At 37.7% G+C, this 17039-nt stretch overlaps 1 long non-coding RNA gene across 1 annotated transcript; it reads right to left on the bottom strand.

The window, feature by feature from the left end:
* Positions 1–9800: 9800 nt before the first annotated feature.
* Positions 9801–14987, bottom strand: LOC136677120 (uncharacterized). The gene is made up of 3 exons (XR_010796337.1): positions 14571–14987; positions 14376–14442; positions 9801–12279 (listed from the first exon to the last, which is right to left on the bottom strand). It is a non-coding gene; the product is annotated as an uncharacterized lncRNA (long non-coding RNA).
* Positions 14988–17039: the final 2052 nt, after the last annotated feature.

Here is a 17039-nt window from a genome sequence, read left to right as displayed (position 1 = left end):
TTTTTGATTGACAGGGAAATAAGCGAATCAGCGATCCTTTGGTGTAAAGATCCGTGGGAGCGTTACATTTTCATTCTGTTGTGAGTTGAACCAGACTTTCTAAGTCCTCTTAGCGGCATATTATTTGTTAAAAATGACTAGCGACAAATCGAGCTTCTATTTCGGGTGTGTTTTTTTGTAGCTCCTTGTGTTTGGAGACTGACTTCTATCACTCTTTCTGACTTCTATCGCAGTTTTTGTCCAGAAAAGTGAATTTAAATGGCAGTTCTTAGGGTGTAAAACCAATTGGTTATTTGAATGGTGATTGGATTTAGGAAATCATGACACTGCCAATTTCAAATTTCAATGCCAGTTACAAATGTATATTCTATTTATTGATTTTATTTACTATTTACATACATTGCAATTTCTGTATGATTCCATTGTTTCAAGGTTGTATGAAAAGCACTTACTAATATTACATTGTCAGATATGTTGTCATTGTGTTGGTACCCTCAATTGTACATATTTGTACATTTAATTAGGGAACATGATTGTAGATCATTGATCAGTGATTGTATAATTGTAGATTTTAAAATTTGTTGATTTCAACATACAAACCGGATTCCAAAAAAGTTGGGACACTAAACAAATTGTGAATAAAAACTGAATGCAATGATGTGGAGCTGCCAACATCTAATATTTTATTCAGAATAGAACACAAATCACAGATAAAAATTTAAACTGAGAGAATGTATCATATTAAGGAAAAAATATGTTGTTTCACAATTTCATGGCGTCAACAAATCCCAAAAATGTTGGGACAAGGCCATTTTTTACCACTGTGTGGCATCCCCCCTTCTTCTTACAACACTCAACAGACGTCTGGGGACAGAGGAGACCAGTCTCTCAAGTTTAAAAATAGAAATGCTCTCCCATTCATGTCTAATACAGGCCTCTAACTGTTCAATCGTCTTGGGCTTTCTTTGTCGCACCTTCCTCTTTATGATGCGCCAAATGTTCTCTATAGGTGAAAGATCTGGACTGCAGGCCGGCCATTTCAGTACCTGTATCCTTCTCCTATGTAGCCATGATGTTGTGATTGCTGCAGAATGTGGTCTGGCATTATCTTGTTGAAAATCGCAGGATCTTCCCTGAAAGAGATGATGTCTAGATGGGAGCATATGTTGTTCTAGAACCTGAACATAGTTCTCTGCATTAATGGTGCCTTTCCAGACACGCAAGCTGCCCATGCCACAAGCACTCATGCAACCCCATACCATCAGTGATGCAGGCTTCTGAATGGAGCGTTGATAAAAACTTGGGTTATCCTTGTCCTCTCTGGTCCGGATGACAAGGCGTCCCAGTGTTCCATAAAGAACTTCAAATCGTGACTCATCTGACCACAGAACAGTCTTCCATTTTGCCACACTCCATTTTAAAAGACCCCTGGCCCAGTGCAAACGTCTGAGCTTGTGGAGCTTGCTTAGAAATGGCTTCCTCTTTGCACTGTAGAGTTTCAGCTGGCAACAGCGGATGTCATGGTGGATTGTGTTCACTGACAATGCTTTCTGGAAGTATTCCTGAGCCCATTCTGTTATTTCCTTGACAGTGGCATTCCTGTTTGAGGTGCAGTGACGTTTAAGTACCCGGAGATCACGAGCATCCAGTAGAGTTTTACGGCCTTGACCCTTACGCACAGCAATTGTTCCAGATCCTCTGTATCTTTTGATGATGTTATGCACGGTTGATGATGACTTGTATTTTGATGACGTACTGATTACTCTCACAACACCACACAAGCCAACCATGATCATTACCTGTAAGCCCAGGTATATTCCCTGCTTAAAGCCCATGATTTTGTATTTAAATGTGTCAAGACGATCAGATGTTCCCTTAAAGGTTAACTGTAAATGATTAAATACCTGTGAGGAAGGCTGTAGATTTCATCAGGCACATCTCCTTGACAGTGAGATTATCAAGATGGTCTAACACTGTGGAGGTTCCACGGAATCTTGCACTGGTCCAGATCCTCCTGCAGAACTGCCATGAAACAGAAATGAATCAAGCACTGGTGTGCATGACTGCCATCATAGTGTCCTTGCTCAAGTAAATCCACAAACAGCTCAATTCAGAATTGAGCTCTGTGTAAAAGAACAGAAATATTACTAACAGTGTACACAATGTACTCGTCAGAATGGCTGGAGATGAAGCTGGCTGACCAGCATGCAGATTCAAAATGATTCTAAACATACAATATGTAATGTACATAATAATTATATATATATATAATGTATAATGTATAATATATATATATATATATAATATAATATATAATATATATATATATATATATATATAAATAATATAATGTACACAGAATAAGCAAATGGTAAAACAAACCCTAAAAAGCAAGTACAAACCGGATTCCAAAAAAGTTGGGACAAGTAGCAATAAGTGGCTGGAAAAAAGAAATGGAGCATATAACTAACAGCTGGAATGTGGAATGTGAGGTCTTGATAAAAGAAAGTCTCAATCTTAAAAAGACTCTAAATCCAGAGTCTTAAGGAAGAAGGTTCAGCATACCTGGGCCTTCCTCCACTACAGTAGACAACGATTCTTTATTTCAAAAACTTCACTTATGAGAGCGAGGTGTAAAGCTGAGTAATTAATAGGGTACATTGGGGAAACTGTAAGGTTTAATCATGGGAATTAAAGGGAAAATTTTTATTGAAGAAAAAGGAGAAAAATTTTGAAATTTCCATATGATGGCTTTTATTGGGAGAAAACAAGAGTTCACAGGTCTATGGTTCCTTACATTTTGTTGAATTTTTGAGATCTTATGCTTTGCAGGGGGGTCTCTTTCTGCAAGTGTGTAAGGCCTAAAATTCACTCTTGAAAATGAGAGAAATGGCAGGACTTTGATTTGTGACGTACTGATAAAAGCCACGTTGATTTGATTTAAATAGAAACTAATAGTTATTTGGGCAAATTAAAAATATAAATGTATGACAATATTGATGTATAGTGCTGTGCAGGGGTTTGGAGCTCCTGAGAATGTGTGCATTGGGTGAGTTTTTATATAGGTGTGGTGCTTGTGTTGTGCTTATGATCTAAATAAATGGGAATAGAGGATTAATTTAACATAGTGTGTGAGAGTGAATTGGTGGAGCAGTAATTTGTTTGGGTTCTCTTTGAATGCAATAGTTTGATGAAATTGAGATACATTGAATGGGGGAATTGTTTTAGGCCAGTGGAACTGAGGAATGGCTTATATGTTTGGTTGGATGTTGAGCTTTAATGTTGCTCATTTGGGTTTAATGAATTAACAATTGTTGCTCAGAAAAAGAGGTTGAATCTTATAGTCTCTGGGGTTTGGATCTCTGTGAGGTGCTGTTGCTTGGTGTGAAGAAATTTTTAGCTGCCAACTGATAAGTGAAAGTACTGCCAATTGTGTGAATATTGGAAAACTCTGAGTGTTTGACATTGGTGCTTTCTGGGGTTTAAACATACCACTGCGATGTTTATATGTGAAGATTACAACATAGTACATTAATCTTATCTTAGTATATACATTTTAAGAACCAAGATGCAGGGTTGGAAATTTACTACCATGTGGTCATAAAATAGTATGTGACATGTTTATGTTAAACTGGTTAAGCCGGACCAGATGTTAAAGGAAGTTGTATTGAGGATGGACTTAGTTTTGCCATCAATCACTTTAGACCCTTTTTAGGGGGGTTGAGATTAAGGTCATTTAGGCTTCAAGCCAATGAATAGATTTGTTAGAGGTGTTTACAATATTGAATGAAGGGTAAAAATGTTATGAATGAACTAAATGTTGGTAAATAAAATACAAATAAGCATATTGAATGTTTAATTACTAAGAAGTAAGCTAAATGTATTAAATTTCTATTTGTGTTTTTATCCTGTGGGGTGTGTGTGTGTGTGTGTGAGTTCTCTCATCTGTGAGGAGATGGTGAAATGAGGACCAGGAGGAAAAAAGGGGGGTCAAAGTTACCCAGAGCAGAGCGGACTGCCCAAAGGCCAGTCATTTTATCCACAAACTTCTTTCACAAACACCTGCATTGATACATTTAGATTAAATCATTAATAGGTCTCATTATTAAAAAGTAATAATTGGAAATTTATCTATTTATCTATTTGCATTTAGTCCATTATTGGTGCTATAGTACATGACATAGACTTCTTCAAAGAAAGCTTGGCAACAGGTTGTTCATTTTTAAGATAATAAATTGATTATAAAGAATTAACAACAAGGTTTATGAAGAAAAATTATTATTTGTAAAGGGGTTTCTGATTTAAGCTTTGCTATAAGTGTAATGGGGTTGCAAATATTTAGTGGTAATCATATTTAGAAGTGATTGTTGAGCCTTATATAAGTTTGTATATTCTTTAATTACAAGGTAGTTATTGAATGTTTAATAAATCTAGGTTTATGGTGCACTTAGTAGTTATATCACTTAGTAAAGGGGATTTAGTGGTGTGAATTGTATTGCATATTAAGGTTTGATTTCTCTGAAGTTGGCAAATTCAAATGGGGATTAATTTTTATTGATTGTGGTAATATAGTGGCCTATAAACAGAGAAAAGAGGGAGAGAAATAATTAATAAGTGTAAGTTGGGAACATATTTAGTCATTATTATGCCAAAAATGGGCACTAATGTTTCAAAAGGGGTTACTCCTGTTGATATAGTTAAGAAAAATAATCCTTTAATAAAAGGCATTTCAAGAATATCAGAAAAATTTTATAAGCGATGGCCTGACATAGACCAACCATGGCCGGTAGAGGGGACACTTAACCCAGATGTAATTAAAACAATAGAGGTACTTGTATCAACATATAAAGCAGGACAGAAGAAAGAACATCAAGGAGAAAAGTGAAAGGAAAAAAGAGAAATAGAGCTTGGCATTCTCCAGTTATTTGAACAAGAGAGTCAGAAACTGATGAAGGCGGCGAAGGACAAGAGGAAGAAAGATGTAGAAGCAATTAACCAACTTACGAAGAAAATTGAAAAACAGATGGCAGAAGTTAATGTGTCTTTTTCACATGTGGACTCAGTTAAGACACCACCACCTTATGAGAAGGAAGTGAAAACTGAAAAGGCCTATCCTCAGCTTCCAGTGATTAGTCAAGGAGGAAATTATCACATTGAAGACAAAGATGAATGCATCATTGAAACAGGACAAGCAGAGACAACGATAAAACTGTATCCGAGTTCCAAAAGCAAGAAGAAAACTCGACGTCTGCAGACTACAGGTGAACTGAGAATGAGAAGGAGGACCATTGGAGATGAGGATCTGAGTGACCAGGAGGAGGCCATGGGTGGATATGACCCAGCCATTAGACAAATGCTGGCTAAAGCAGAAAAAAGAGGAGATGTGAGTAGAAGGAAAGAGGACTCAAGAGATGGAAGTTCTGATGAAACAGAGAATGAAGAAAGTGATGATGGATGGAAGAGTAAGGGATCTTTCTCTGAAAGAGGATTCTTTCCTGCAACATCCAGCACAAAAGGAGAAGACAGACGGAGAGCTTTGAGAGAAGAAGAAAAAAGTATAGACCAATGTTTATTGAACTTAGATAATGCTTCTAGCTCACTGGAGACACAACTGAAAGAGTTGCAGACATATGAGGAAGATCTGAAAAATGAAGACACTAAAAAATCTGAAAGACAATACACATTGTGTCCAAAGAAAGGGAAAACACTTGAAAAGATGTGTCCAGTGATAGTCTGTGGACGGAATTTGGAATACAAGCCTTGGCAAAATACAGATATGTCAGATATCATGGAAAAATTGCCGACTTTGCAAGAAGGAGCACATCCTTGGATTTCAAAATTGGAAGAGCTTCTGGTGGGAACGCAGTCTGCAATAGGTGACATAAAGAGACTTTTAGCAAATCTCCTGGGAGTTCCAGCCATGGAAGAAATTCTACAGAAAGCGGGCCTAGAACGATATGTAAGAACTGCTGTTAATGATCCAGAGCTGTTTGCTGCAATTAGAGGTCGAATGTGGAGAGTATTGAAAGATTCATTTTCAACCAATGTGCATCCTGACAATATCCTGATTGAGTCTTTGGGAGAAGAAGAGAACCCGAGAGCCTATGTGTCAAGAGTCCATCAGGTATGGAGAAATGTTATAGGAAATGATCCAGATTTAAATCAGATGGAGCAGTCAATTTTGCGAGCCAAATTACAGAAGGGACTACCCTTACCAGTGAGAAGTAAACTGGCAGAAGTAGTGGGTCTCGGAAGCATGGCAAAGAGTGTCTATACAGATCATATAGCCCATCAAGTGGAGCTATATAGAATGAAGGAACATGATCAGAAAATACAGGATGAAGAGACCCTCAGAAAGCTGAACCAAATACAACGGGTGGACAACAAGAAAAAAGAAAAGAAACAAGCTGTAGTCATACAAAGTCAGCCTCCTAATCAGCCAGGACCACATCTGGATCAGACTCAACCTCAAGTGAGCCAGTCAACGTCAGATGCTCCAGTGACTCCCTGGCCACAGCCAGTGTTTGGTCAGGTGCAGACATGGAGAGGAAGAAGTCAAGGAAATCTAGGAAGAGGAAGACCAGGAAGATTCAGTCTGAACTTTCAGCAGCCTCCTGAAGTTTGCTATAATTGTGGATAGTTTGGTCATTTTGCTCGTGAATGCAACCAGCCAGGAGGAAACTTCAGGGGATACTTTAGAGAAGGATTCAGAGGAGGATATAACCAAGGTCAATCAAGGGACCTGTGAACCCTTATAGGGGCCCGGAACCAGGATCCTAGGGATGCCCGGAGAACTCGCGTGGGAGATGTCAGCTGGTAGCAATAGGGCCGGAGAGAGATCCAACAATAGAGGTGAAAATAAATAATCAACCATTGACAATGATGGCAGATAGTGGAGCTGCTTTCACCTGTATTCAGCCTGAAGATGCTATACACCTCCCCAGGTCTGGTCAGATGATTCGGACAATCGGGTTTGAGGGTGTAAAACAGCTGATTCCTCTCACAGAACCAATTGAGCTCTGCTATAAACATCTGAAGACTACAATACCCATACTGGTATCAGAACATACACCTATTGCACTTTTGGGAAGAGATGCTTTGTCCAGACTGAACTGTACAATAAAATGCACACCAGACGGCTGCCTGGTGGAAGTGCCGAATGAAATGATTGATCAACTGATGATGAAAACAGAGACTGAAGCTTCTTCAGTATTTTGGATTGGAAATCTTAGCGAAGAATTCTTGGAACCAGCCAAGATGTGGGAGAAGTTTATTGTAGCAAACATGCCTGATGCAAAGACTCCAGAGTATCCATTTCATTGTACACTGAAATACTTTAAGGATGCTGAACAATCAGATGCAGAACAATGGCTGAGTCATCAACCAAAGCAAGTTGAATTATGTTCATGTTGCATAATTTTGGGACCACAAGGAGCTGCTACGAAGATAGACAAAAATGATTACTTGCATAAAGAGTTTGAGATGGGAAAAAGTGTACCACATGTGACTTTACTGGTGTCTGAAGATTGTGAGCAGAAACAAATAGGTGAAATGATGGCAGAAGCAGAAGAAGTTGTCTTTAAACTGCTTAAAGAGAATCTTCCCATCTGGAGGAGTGAAGATCAGCGATTTATTAAGATTATGATTACTGCTCAAGGACAAGGACAGCCACAAGTCGTCAGGATGACACATGAATCACTTTACAATGAGAAGATGAATTCAAACTCTTTGAAAGAGGAAATGCTGCGATGTGTTCCAAAATGTTTATGGTCACAACATAGCACTGACATTGGATTTGTGAAGTCAGCTCAACCAGTGAAAGTTGAACTCCGACCAGGAACAAAACCTACGTGGAAGCCTCAGTATCCTTTGAATGAAGAAGCAATCAAAGGGATTGAACCACAAATTGAAGGTCTTGTGAAGGCAGATGTTCTGAAGATAACACAGAATCCGCAGAGTAATACACCTTTGTTGCCTGTGAAGAAGCCAGATAACTCTTATCGTTTAGTACATGATTTGAGAGCAGTAAATGAAGTAGTAGCAGACTTTCCAGCAGAAGTGCCAGATCCACCTGTTTTGTTAGCCCAAATTCCTCTGGATGCAAAGTATTTTACAGTATTAGATTTATGTGGTGCATTTTTTAGTGTTCCACTAAGTGTAGAAAGTCAGGGTTTATTTGGGTTCACATACAAGGGACAATTCTATGAGTATAAGAGATTACCACAGGGATATAAACATAGTCCTCACATTTTCAATAAAGTATTGAAAGATGATTTAGTTGGGGTAGATCAGAAGTTAAAAAGTACTGTCATTCAATACATGGACGATATTCTTCTCTGTGCACCAGATGAGGAAACATGTCTTAAGGATTCAATTACTTTGTTACAGACGCTGACAGAGAAAGTGCACAAAGTCTCTCAGAAAAAATTGCAGTATTGTCAGGAAAGGGTACCCAGCAGGCACAGGACGTCAATTTGACGTCAGAAAGGCGTTGGTCTCTAACGTTGGACAGACGTTGAGTTTTAGTTGGAAATGAAAATCGGGTTGACGTCTAAACCCAACGTTGCCTTGACAACAAGCTTCAACGTTGGACAGACGTTGAATTTTTGTTGGAAATGAAATCGGGTTGACGTCATAGCCCGATGTTGCCTTGACAACAATTTTCAACGTTGGACAGACATTGATTTTTAGTTGGAAATGAAAATCGGGTTGAACCCAACATTGATGTGATGTCAAGACTCAACGTTGGTTAGACGTTGAAATATGGTTAGTAATCAAAGTCAGATATTACTCAAAAATTAACGTCAGGATGACGTCAAACTCCAACGTTGTGTAGATGTTGATTTTTAGTTGGAAATGAAAATCGGGTTGACGTCTAAACCCAAAATTGATGTGACGTCAAGACTCAACGTTGGTTAGACGTTGAAATATGGTTAGTAATCAAAGTCAGATATTACTCAAAAATTTACGTCAGGATGACGTCAAACTCCAACGTTGTGTAGATGTTGATTTTTAGTTGGAAATGAAAATCGGGTTGACGTCTAAACCCAACATTGATGTGACGTCAAGACTCAACATTGGTTAGACGTTGAAATATGGTTAGTAATCAAAGTCAGATATTACTCAAAAATTTACGTCAGGATGACGTCAAACTCCAACGTTGTGTAGATGTTGATTTTTAGTTGGAAATGAAAATCGGGTTGACATCTAAACCCAACATTGATGTGACATCAAGAACCAACATTGGTTAGACGTTGAAGTATGTTTAGTAATCAAAGTCAGATATTACTCAAAATTTAACGTCAGGATGATGTCATGCTCCAATGTTGTATAGATGTTGAATTTTAGTTGGAAATGAAAATTCGGGTTGACGTCAAATCCCAACATTGGTGTGACATCAAGACTCAATGTAGTTTAGACATTGAATTATGGTTAGTAATCAAAGTCAGATATTACTCAAAAATTAACATTTGGGTGACGTCAAGCTCCAATGTTGTTTTAGTTTTAATGAAAAATCGGGTCGACGTCTAAACCCAACACTGGTGTGACATAGAGCCTCAACACTACCGTATTTCACATTTACAGCATACTACTGTAATTAAATAATACAATACTTTACTGTAAAAACTGATTTACAGTAAATAACTGTCAGCTGAGCTCCCAGACTATTACTGTATTTTTACAGGAACATTAATGTATTTCAACTTTACAAAATACTACTGTAAATGAATAAAACTTAACTGTAAATATTGGGATTTACAGTAAATACCTGGCAACAGAGTTTCCAGCCAATTACTGCATTTGTACAGGAACAAGATTGTATTTAAAATTTACAGAATACTACTGTAATTGCATAATACAATGTTTTACTCTAAATATTTAAATGTACAGTAATATTTTCAGCAGAATTGCCAGCCATTTACTGCCTTTTTTCAGAAACAATACCTTTTTACAGAGGAACACTAATTACAAACAGTTTCTAAATTACATTCAATTCTTTATATATACTGAACAATACCAGCATGTAATATTTTTGTATTAAGATTATAGTGTTACTATTAAATAAAAAAAAATCAAGTCTGCCAAGCATGAATACTTTAAAAATACTATAACCATAACATACACAAAAGAAGTCCAAATCTACATTCAGAATTAAAATCAGTAACACGCTTTATTAAAACTGAATATATGCAAAATGTGGACAAATTTCAAGTACTACATAACATGTTCAAATCATTTATTTTTTTACTTGAACTTAATATTTTTGCCCCTTATGATATTTGCTTTTTTTTTTCCTAACCAAAAATACTTCACAATATCCAATTACATTATTGCCTTGATGAATTACAAGGTGCCCAAATCTTTATAGTAAAACATTACGTTATATCAAATGACTTTTGATCTTACCAGACAACACAAATAGTGACCATAAAACATCATGAAAAATGTAATAAAAAATATGTAATCTGGATTGCTAAAACTTTGTATTTCAAATATCATCAATGAACCCAACATGTTACTGACTTAGAGTCAGTTTTGTGTTGAACATGACCCTTTAAATACAAACCGGATTCCAAAAAAGTTGGGACACTAAACAAATTGTGAATAAAAACTGAATGCAATGATTTGGAGGTGCCAACATCTAATATTTTATTCAGAATATAACACAAATCACAGATCAAAAGTTTAAACTGAGATAATGTATCATTTTAAGGGAAAAATATGTTGTTTCAAAATTTCATGGCATCAACAAATCCCAAAAAAGTTGGGACAAGGCCATTTTTTACCACTGTGTGGCATCCCCCCTTCTTCTTACAACACTCAAAAGATGTCTGGGGACAGAGGAGACCAGTTTCTCAAGTTTAGAAATAGGAATGCTCTCCCATTCATGTCTAATACAGGCCTCTTGGGCCTTCTTTGTCACACCTTCCTCTTTATGATGCGCCAAATGCTCTCTATAGGTGAAAGATCTGGACTGCAGGCTGGCCATTTCAGTACCTGGATCCTTCTCCTACGTAGCCATGATGATGTGATTGCTGCAGAATGTGGTCTGGCGTTATCTTGTTGAAAAATGCAGGGTCTTCCCTGAAAGAGATGACGTCTAGATGGGAGCATATGTTTTGAGCATATGTTTTGAACATATGTTTTGAACCTGAACATAGTTCTCTGCATTAATGGTGCCTTTTCAGACACGCAAGCTGCCCATGCCACAAGCACTCATGCAACCCCATACCATCAGTGATGCAGGCTTCTGAATGGAGCGTTGATAACAACTTGGGTTATCCTGTCCTCTCTGGTCCGGATGACATGGCGTCCCAGTGTTCCATAAAGAACTTCAAATCGTGACTCATCTGACCACAGAACAGTCTTCCATTTTGCCACACTCCATTTTAAAAGACCCCTGGCCCAGTGCAAATGTCTGAGCTTGTGGAGCTTGCTTAGAAATGGCTTCCTCTTTGCACTGTAGAGTTTCAGCTGGCAACGGCGGATTGTGTTCACTGACAATGCTCTCTGGAAGTATTTCTGAGCCCATTCTTTTATTTCCTTGACAGTGGCATTCCTGTTCAAGGTGCAGTGATGTTTAAGGGCCCGGAGATCACAAGCATCCAGTAGAGTTTTATGGCCTTGACCCTTATGCACAGCAATTGTTCCAGATTCTCTGAATCTTTTGATGATGTTATGCACGGTTGATGATAACTTAAAAATCTCTGCTTTTTTACGCTGGGTAACACCATTCTGGTATCGCTGCACAACAAACATCTTTCTGCGCAACAATGGTGGAATTGGTGATCCTCTTACCATCTTGGCTTCAGAGAGACACTGACACCCTGAGAAGCTCTTTTTATACCCAATCAGGTTGTCAATTGACCTAATTATTGTTAATTGGTCTTCCAGCTGTTCGTTATATGCTCAATTTCCTCCTTTTTGCCACTTATTGCTACTTGTCCCAACTTTGTTGGGATTTGTTGACACTGTGAAATTTTGAATGAACATATATTTTTTTTTAAATGTTACATTTACTCAGATTAAACTTTTGATCTGTCATCTATGTTCTATTAAAAATAAAATATTGACATTTGCCATCTCCACATCATTGCATTCAGTTTTTATTCACAATTTGTTTAGTGTCCCAACTTTTTTGGAATCCGGTTTGTAAATAAAATTTAATTCAAAGTCCATCAGTTTCTTTAAAGCAAGGATACACACGGATGCATGGTCCAGGACTTCTTGGTTGCTCTCTACGTTGACCACCCCTGGGGATTTGTACCAATGAGGCGTCTATAAAAATAAAAATTCCACAGTTAGTAACATAGCATGTGGAAATAAAGGTACAAAAAAGTTGCAATAAAAATTTTGTACACAAGAGGATACAGTAAGGGGAAGATCAGATGACATCATGGGCAAGACAATTTTTAAAACTAAACATAGCACAAAAATAAGGATATTTTTGTTTGGTATATTATATCTTTGTTGTAACAATGTTTCTTGGCAATAAATCTTATACTGTTGGAATCATGTTAATTTCCCTTTGAAATGGTGCCACATTTATAAGGAACATGCATTTGTGGGATGAGCAGTAGAAATGAGTATGTGGGTTGTGCCAATGAAACATTAGCCCAATCCTCTCTGCCAATGCCAAAGAGCTTATTCTGCCATTGACTCGTTTGGTGAGTTGTGACTGGCTGACTGAAGTTTGAAGAAACAAGACATATTGGCAATTTAACAATGTATTCTTTTAACAAATAGGAGCTTCAGTAGCGTGTGGAAGAACCATAAACAGCCAAAACAGCCCAGGACTTTCTCTTCATGATGGTCACCATCCTGGTTACACACTGCTGGTCACACATGTGGTTGTGTTGGTCACTGTGGCATGAACAGCACTCCCAAGCTGATCCCACAAGTGTTCATTGGGGTTGAGGTCAGGAGCTAGCAGGCCATTCCATCCTCTCCACTACCAAATTCTGGAGGTAGTCTCTGATAAACACCGCTCTGTGGGGGCAAGTGTTGTCATTTTGGAGGTTAGAGTTTGGTCCCAGACTGTGGAGATATGGGATTGCCACTGGTTGTAGAATTTCATCTCAATATCTTTTTCTGCATTGAGATTGCTTGCAATGACGATAAACCTCATTTTTCAAGTGAAGGAGATGCCACATCACACCATCACACAAAATAAGCTGTTTGGCACTGGCAGTGAGTATTTGACAAATTTTTCACTGGTGCAATCCACATACTCAGCTCTACTGCTCATCTCACAAAAGCATGTTTCTTACAAATGTAGCACCATTTAAAAGAGAAATTGACAGTAATGGTATAAGGTTTATTGGCAAGAAGCACTGTTACAACAAAGAAATAATCAACCAGACAAAAATTTTCTTACTTTTTGTGCTATGTTTATTTTTATTTTTCTGCAAGTAATCAGAGCAAATGAGTGAGGTAAAGGGTGAATTACATTAATAATTACAGTTAGATAATGCAGCATGTCCTATTTGGTGCTAAAAATAAACACTAATACTTTGACATTGTATTTTGTTATGGCTTTCATAGTGTCATTTCGTATCATATATCTCCATTTCTTTTAGGCATATCGAGATATGAATTTTTGGTCATATCGCCCAGCCCTAGTTGTCGCTTGCTCACACTTTTTGTAGTGAAGACTGAGGATAGATATTAATATGAACTCAACAAAACCATTTTTTTCAAAAGTACTGCAATTTCAATTTGATACCTGATCTAAAAGTCATGTATACTGATATGCTATGCAATATTTCAATGTATCATAGTAATCAGAAAATCCTGTATTTGACTTTTAATTTCACATATCAAAAGCACAAATTTCAACTGCATCAAATAATTCCCACAATGACCCTGATTAGAATTAAATGGTTGCAACAGATGAATGAATGACAGTAAACAGTAACTGCCCTTCATAATAATTTCATAAAGAATTATCCAACAGAAACGGGTCAAAATATTAAAAAGCAATTACCTTCAGATAATTTTAGAATTTTTTAATCCATTTTCATACATGGGGTTTCTGCATCAGTAAAGTTATCATATTTCAAGGTTTTTATATATAATAATACTTTTAATTACAGGTAAGATAACATTAAATAGAGGCTAGTTTAATTCAGAGAAGGAAGTAAACAAGTAGAGAGAGAGAAAGAAAGAAATTTCCTGTCGATATTGGAAATTGAAATTTTAGTACAAGGTGAATAGGGCTGCCTTTCCAGAAATTAATGGAGGCTTGAGCAAACATAGGTCACTTGTCCTTCCACTGTCAGCAAATATCTTGCATTGGTCAAAAATTCCACTGTAATTAATTCAAATGTTAAACTTTTGTCATTCTGGAGTATCATGCAATTATATATACATACCCAGAATAAACATCTGAGGACTCACAAGCAGGTTAAGGGTTTCAAAATCAGCAACTGTGGCACTTGCCTAAATGATGAGAATATAAATTATTTTAAGTCTTCAACATTTACCATTGCAGTTTTCAATGACATGTCAAATTAAAACCTATATGATATAGCCTAGGTCTAGTTTCAGTTTTCCTGTTTTAATGATACCTGTAAATGTGAGCCTTAAATGCAGCCAACTTCCTGAAAGTCATGGCACGACGAGACTCTCCACATTTAAAACATTTAGTACAGAGATATAAGATGTCATTTCATATGCATTACAAAAACCAACACACTACATTTGTGATCACAGAACTGGTAGCCAACATTTAGTATTTAGACACTTTAAATGCAATACTCTTAAACTCTGATAAACAATTAAAATGTACACTCTATATAAACTAAATAACAAAAATGGGAGTCTCAAATCAGATTTGGAATGGTATGGAGCCCCTAAAGGGACTGGGGGAAAAATTAAAAAAAGACTATTGATTTTGTGTTCCCTTGCAAACATTATTGCATTCCCTCGCAAATACATTGCGCTCCTTTGCAAATGTTTTATGATACACAATTGTCTTTGTTACGGAGCCCCTAAAGGGACTGGGGAAAAAAGACTTTGGCGTTCCTTCGCAAACACAATTGCGTTACCTCGCAAATACTTTGTGGGCTCCGTAGTACTGTGCTTGCTGTTGATTATGTGCTTGCTGTGCGTGTCAGGTGAACTATGGAGCAGCTCGTTGAAATTTACTTTGATCTTGGACTGAAATATAAAGACATAGCATTTCTTCTCAACAAAGAACATGGATATGTTATTGGGGAGTGCCAACTGAAACGTTTGATGCTGTGTTGTTAATTGCTTAGCAAAGAGGATGAAAGAATTTAAAGTGCAAGCGCATGGACAAAGGTTACGTGAACAGTATTAGCACCAAGCACGGTGGCTTGGTGGTTAGCACGTTCGCCTCCCAGCGCTGGGATCTTGGGTTCAAGTCCCATCTGGGTGGAGTTTCCATGTTCTCCCCGTGTCTGCGTGGGTTTCCTCCGGGGGCTCCGGTTTCCTCCCACAGTCCAAAAACATGGAGGGTAGGTGAATTGGCTTCTCTAATAACTGTCCTGGTGTGTGAATGAATGTCTGTATGTGTGAGCCCAGATATGGATTGGCGCTCTGTCCTGGGTTAAACCCTAGTGCCCGATGCAGTCCTCCAGGTGGACGGTCGTTTCTGGTTGAGAGTACGCTGTGCGCGTTTGGCTGCCGCTTCTCGCCTGTGTGTGTGTGAATTGAGCGTTCTGAGCAGTGTAGATTGTAAAGCATCCTTGGGTGTCTAGAAAGGCGCTATATAAGTATAATAATAATAACAGTTTCCAATCAGTGGGAGAGAAAGGAGAATGAACACCTAAATAAATGTGTAGCTATTGGTAGTGTACTGGAGTAATGTGTGTAAAGGTCAGTCAGAAAAGGGTATCCTGTTTTTACTGCAGCTTTATTTAAAAAAAAAAAAACAAAAAACAAAAAACAACATTTTCCAGATAAAACGAAATGCATGGTGTAGCGACCGGCTCTAGCTCCACAGCCGTGTCTGGAGTCAGCGCGCTGAGCCTCTGTAAAAATTAGCCCGCAGTGTGCCCTGAGATCTCTGTGTTGCGCCTTACACCCTCCATCTTGTTATTGAATGACTGGATTTTTAAAAGTCTTTGCTTGTTAAGGTTTTTAATTAACATTCTTAGCTTGACCCCTACCCCAGTCAATAACAATAAAAAAAAACACAGCCTTCCACACTTTTTCTTTCTTTCATGAAGCAGCCTACGTCTCATACAACTGTTACTATGGAAATACGGCGTTCTGACTAGAACTTTCAGGATGCTACATAACATATATAAACCTGTTGCTGACAACTTCTGATGTTAGGCAGTTCCTTACAGATGTATACAGATGTATTCCTTACAGACGTCGCACTGGCAACGAAACTGTGTGTTAGTAGAGATAAATAAATACATATATATCTGTTTCAAGTGGCTGGATTTCACTGGAAACTGCAGTGTCCTGATGTGTTGACTGAGCCACAAAGACAATTGTGTATCATAAAACATTTGCAAAGGAGCGCAATGTATTTGCGAGGGAACGCAAAATCAATAGTCTTTTTTTTTTTCCCCAGTCCCTTTAGGGGCTCCGTAGAATAGAGCTCAAAATTCTGCAGCAAAATACAGTAGCCTATAATTCTCAACACAGCACAAAGTAAAATCTATTTCACTCCCCCCATCTTGCACCTCATTCACACCTGACACTCCAAATATATATTAGCTAATAATCTGGAATGGAGTTTGTCTGTAGCTAACATTACATGTTTACAATGTCTACAACATCTACGTTTACAATTCTCTGTTATAATGAACGTAGCTAATTTTACCAAACTGACCAATATCAATGACCAGAATCCCTGTCCATCTCTATGTTTATATTTCCCTCCGTTCTCTTCTTTAAAAAGCATTACTCTGCTAGCTAACTAAAACTCGAATAGTACCCGCAAGAAGCCCAAAACTGGACTTTGAGTTTACAATTGTTTGTACAGTCAAATTATCGTTCTCTACTATGCTAAATATAAATAAATAATGCTACGACTGACCCGTCCTTTCACCGGCAGC

The sequence above is a fragment of the Hoplias malabaricus genome, chromosome X2 (genome assembly GCF_029633855.1).
Source record: "Hoplias malabaricus isolate fHopMal1 chromosome X2, fHopMal1.hap1, whole genome shotgun sequence".
Lineage (NCBI taxonomy): Eukaryota > Metazoa > Chordata > Actinopteri > Characiformes > Erythrinidae > Hoplias > Hoplias malabaricus.
This window is presented reverse-complemented; position numbering and strand designations above follow the sequence as displayed.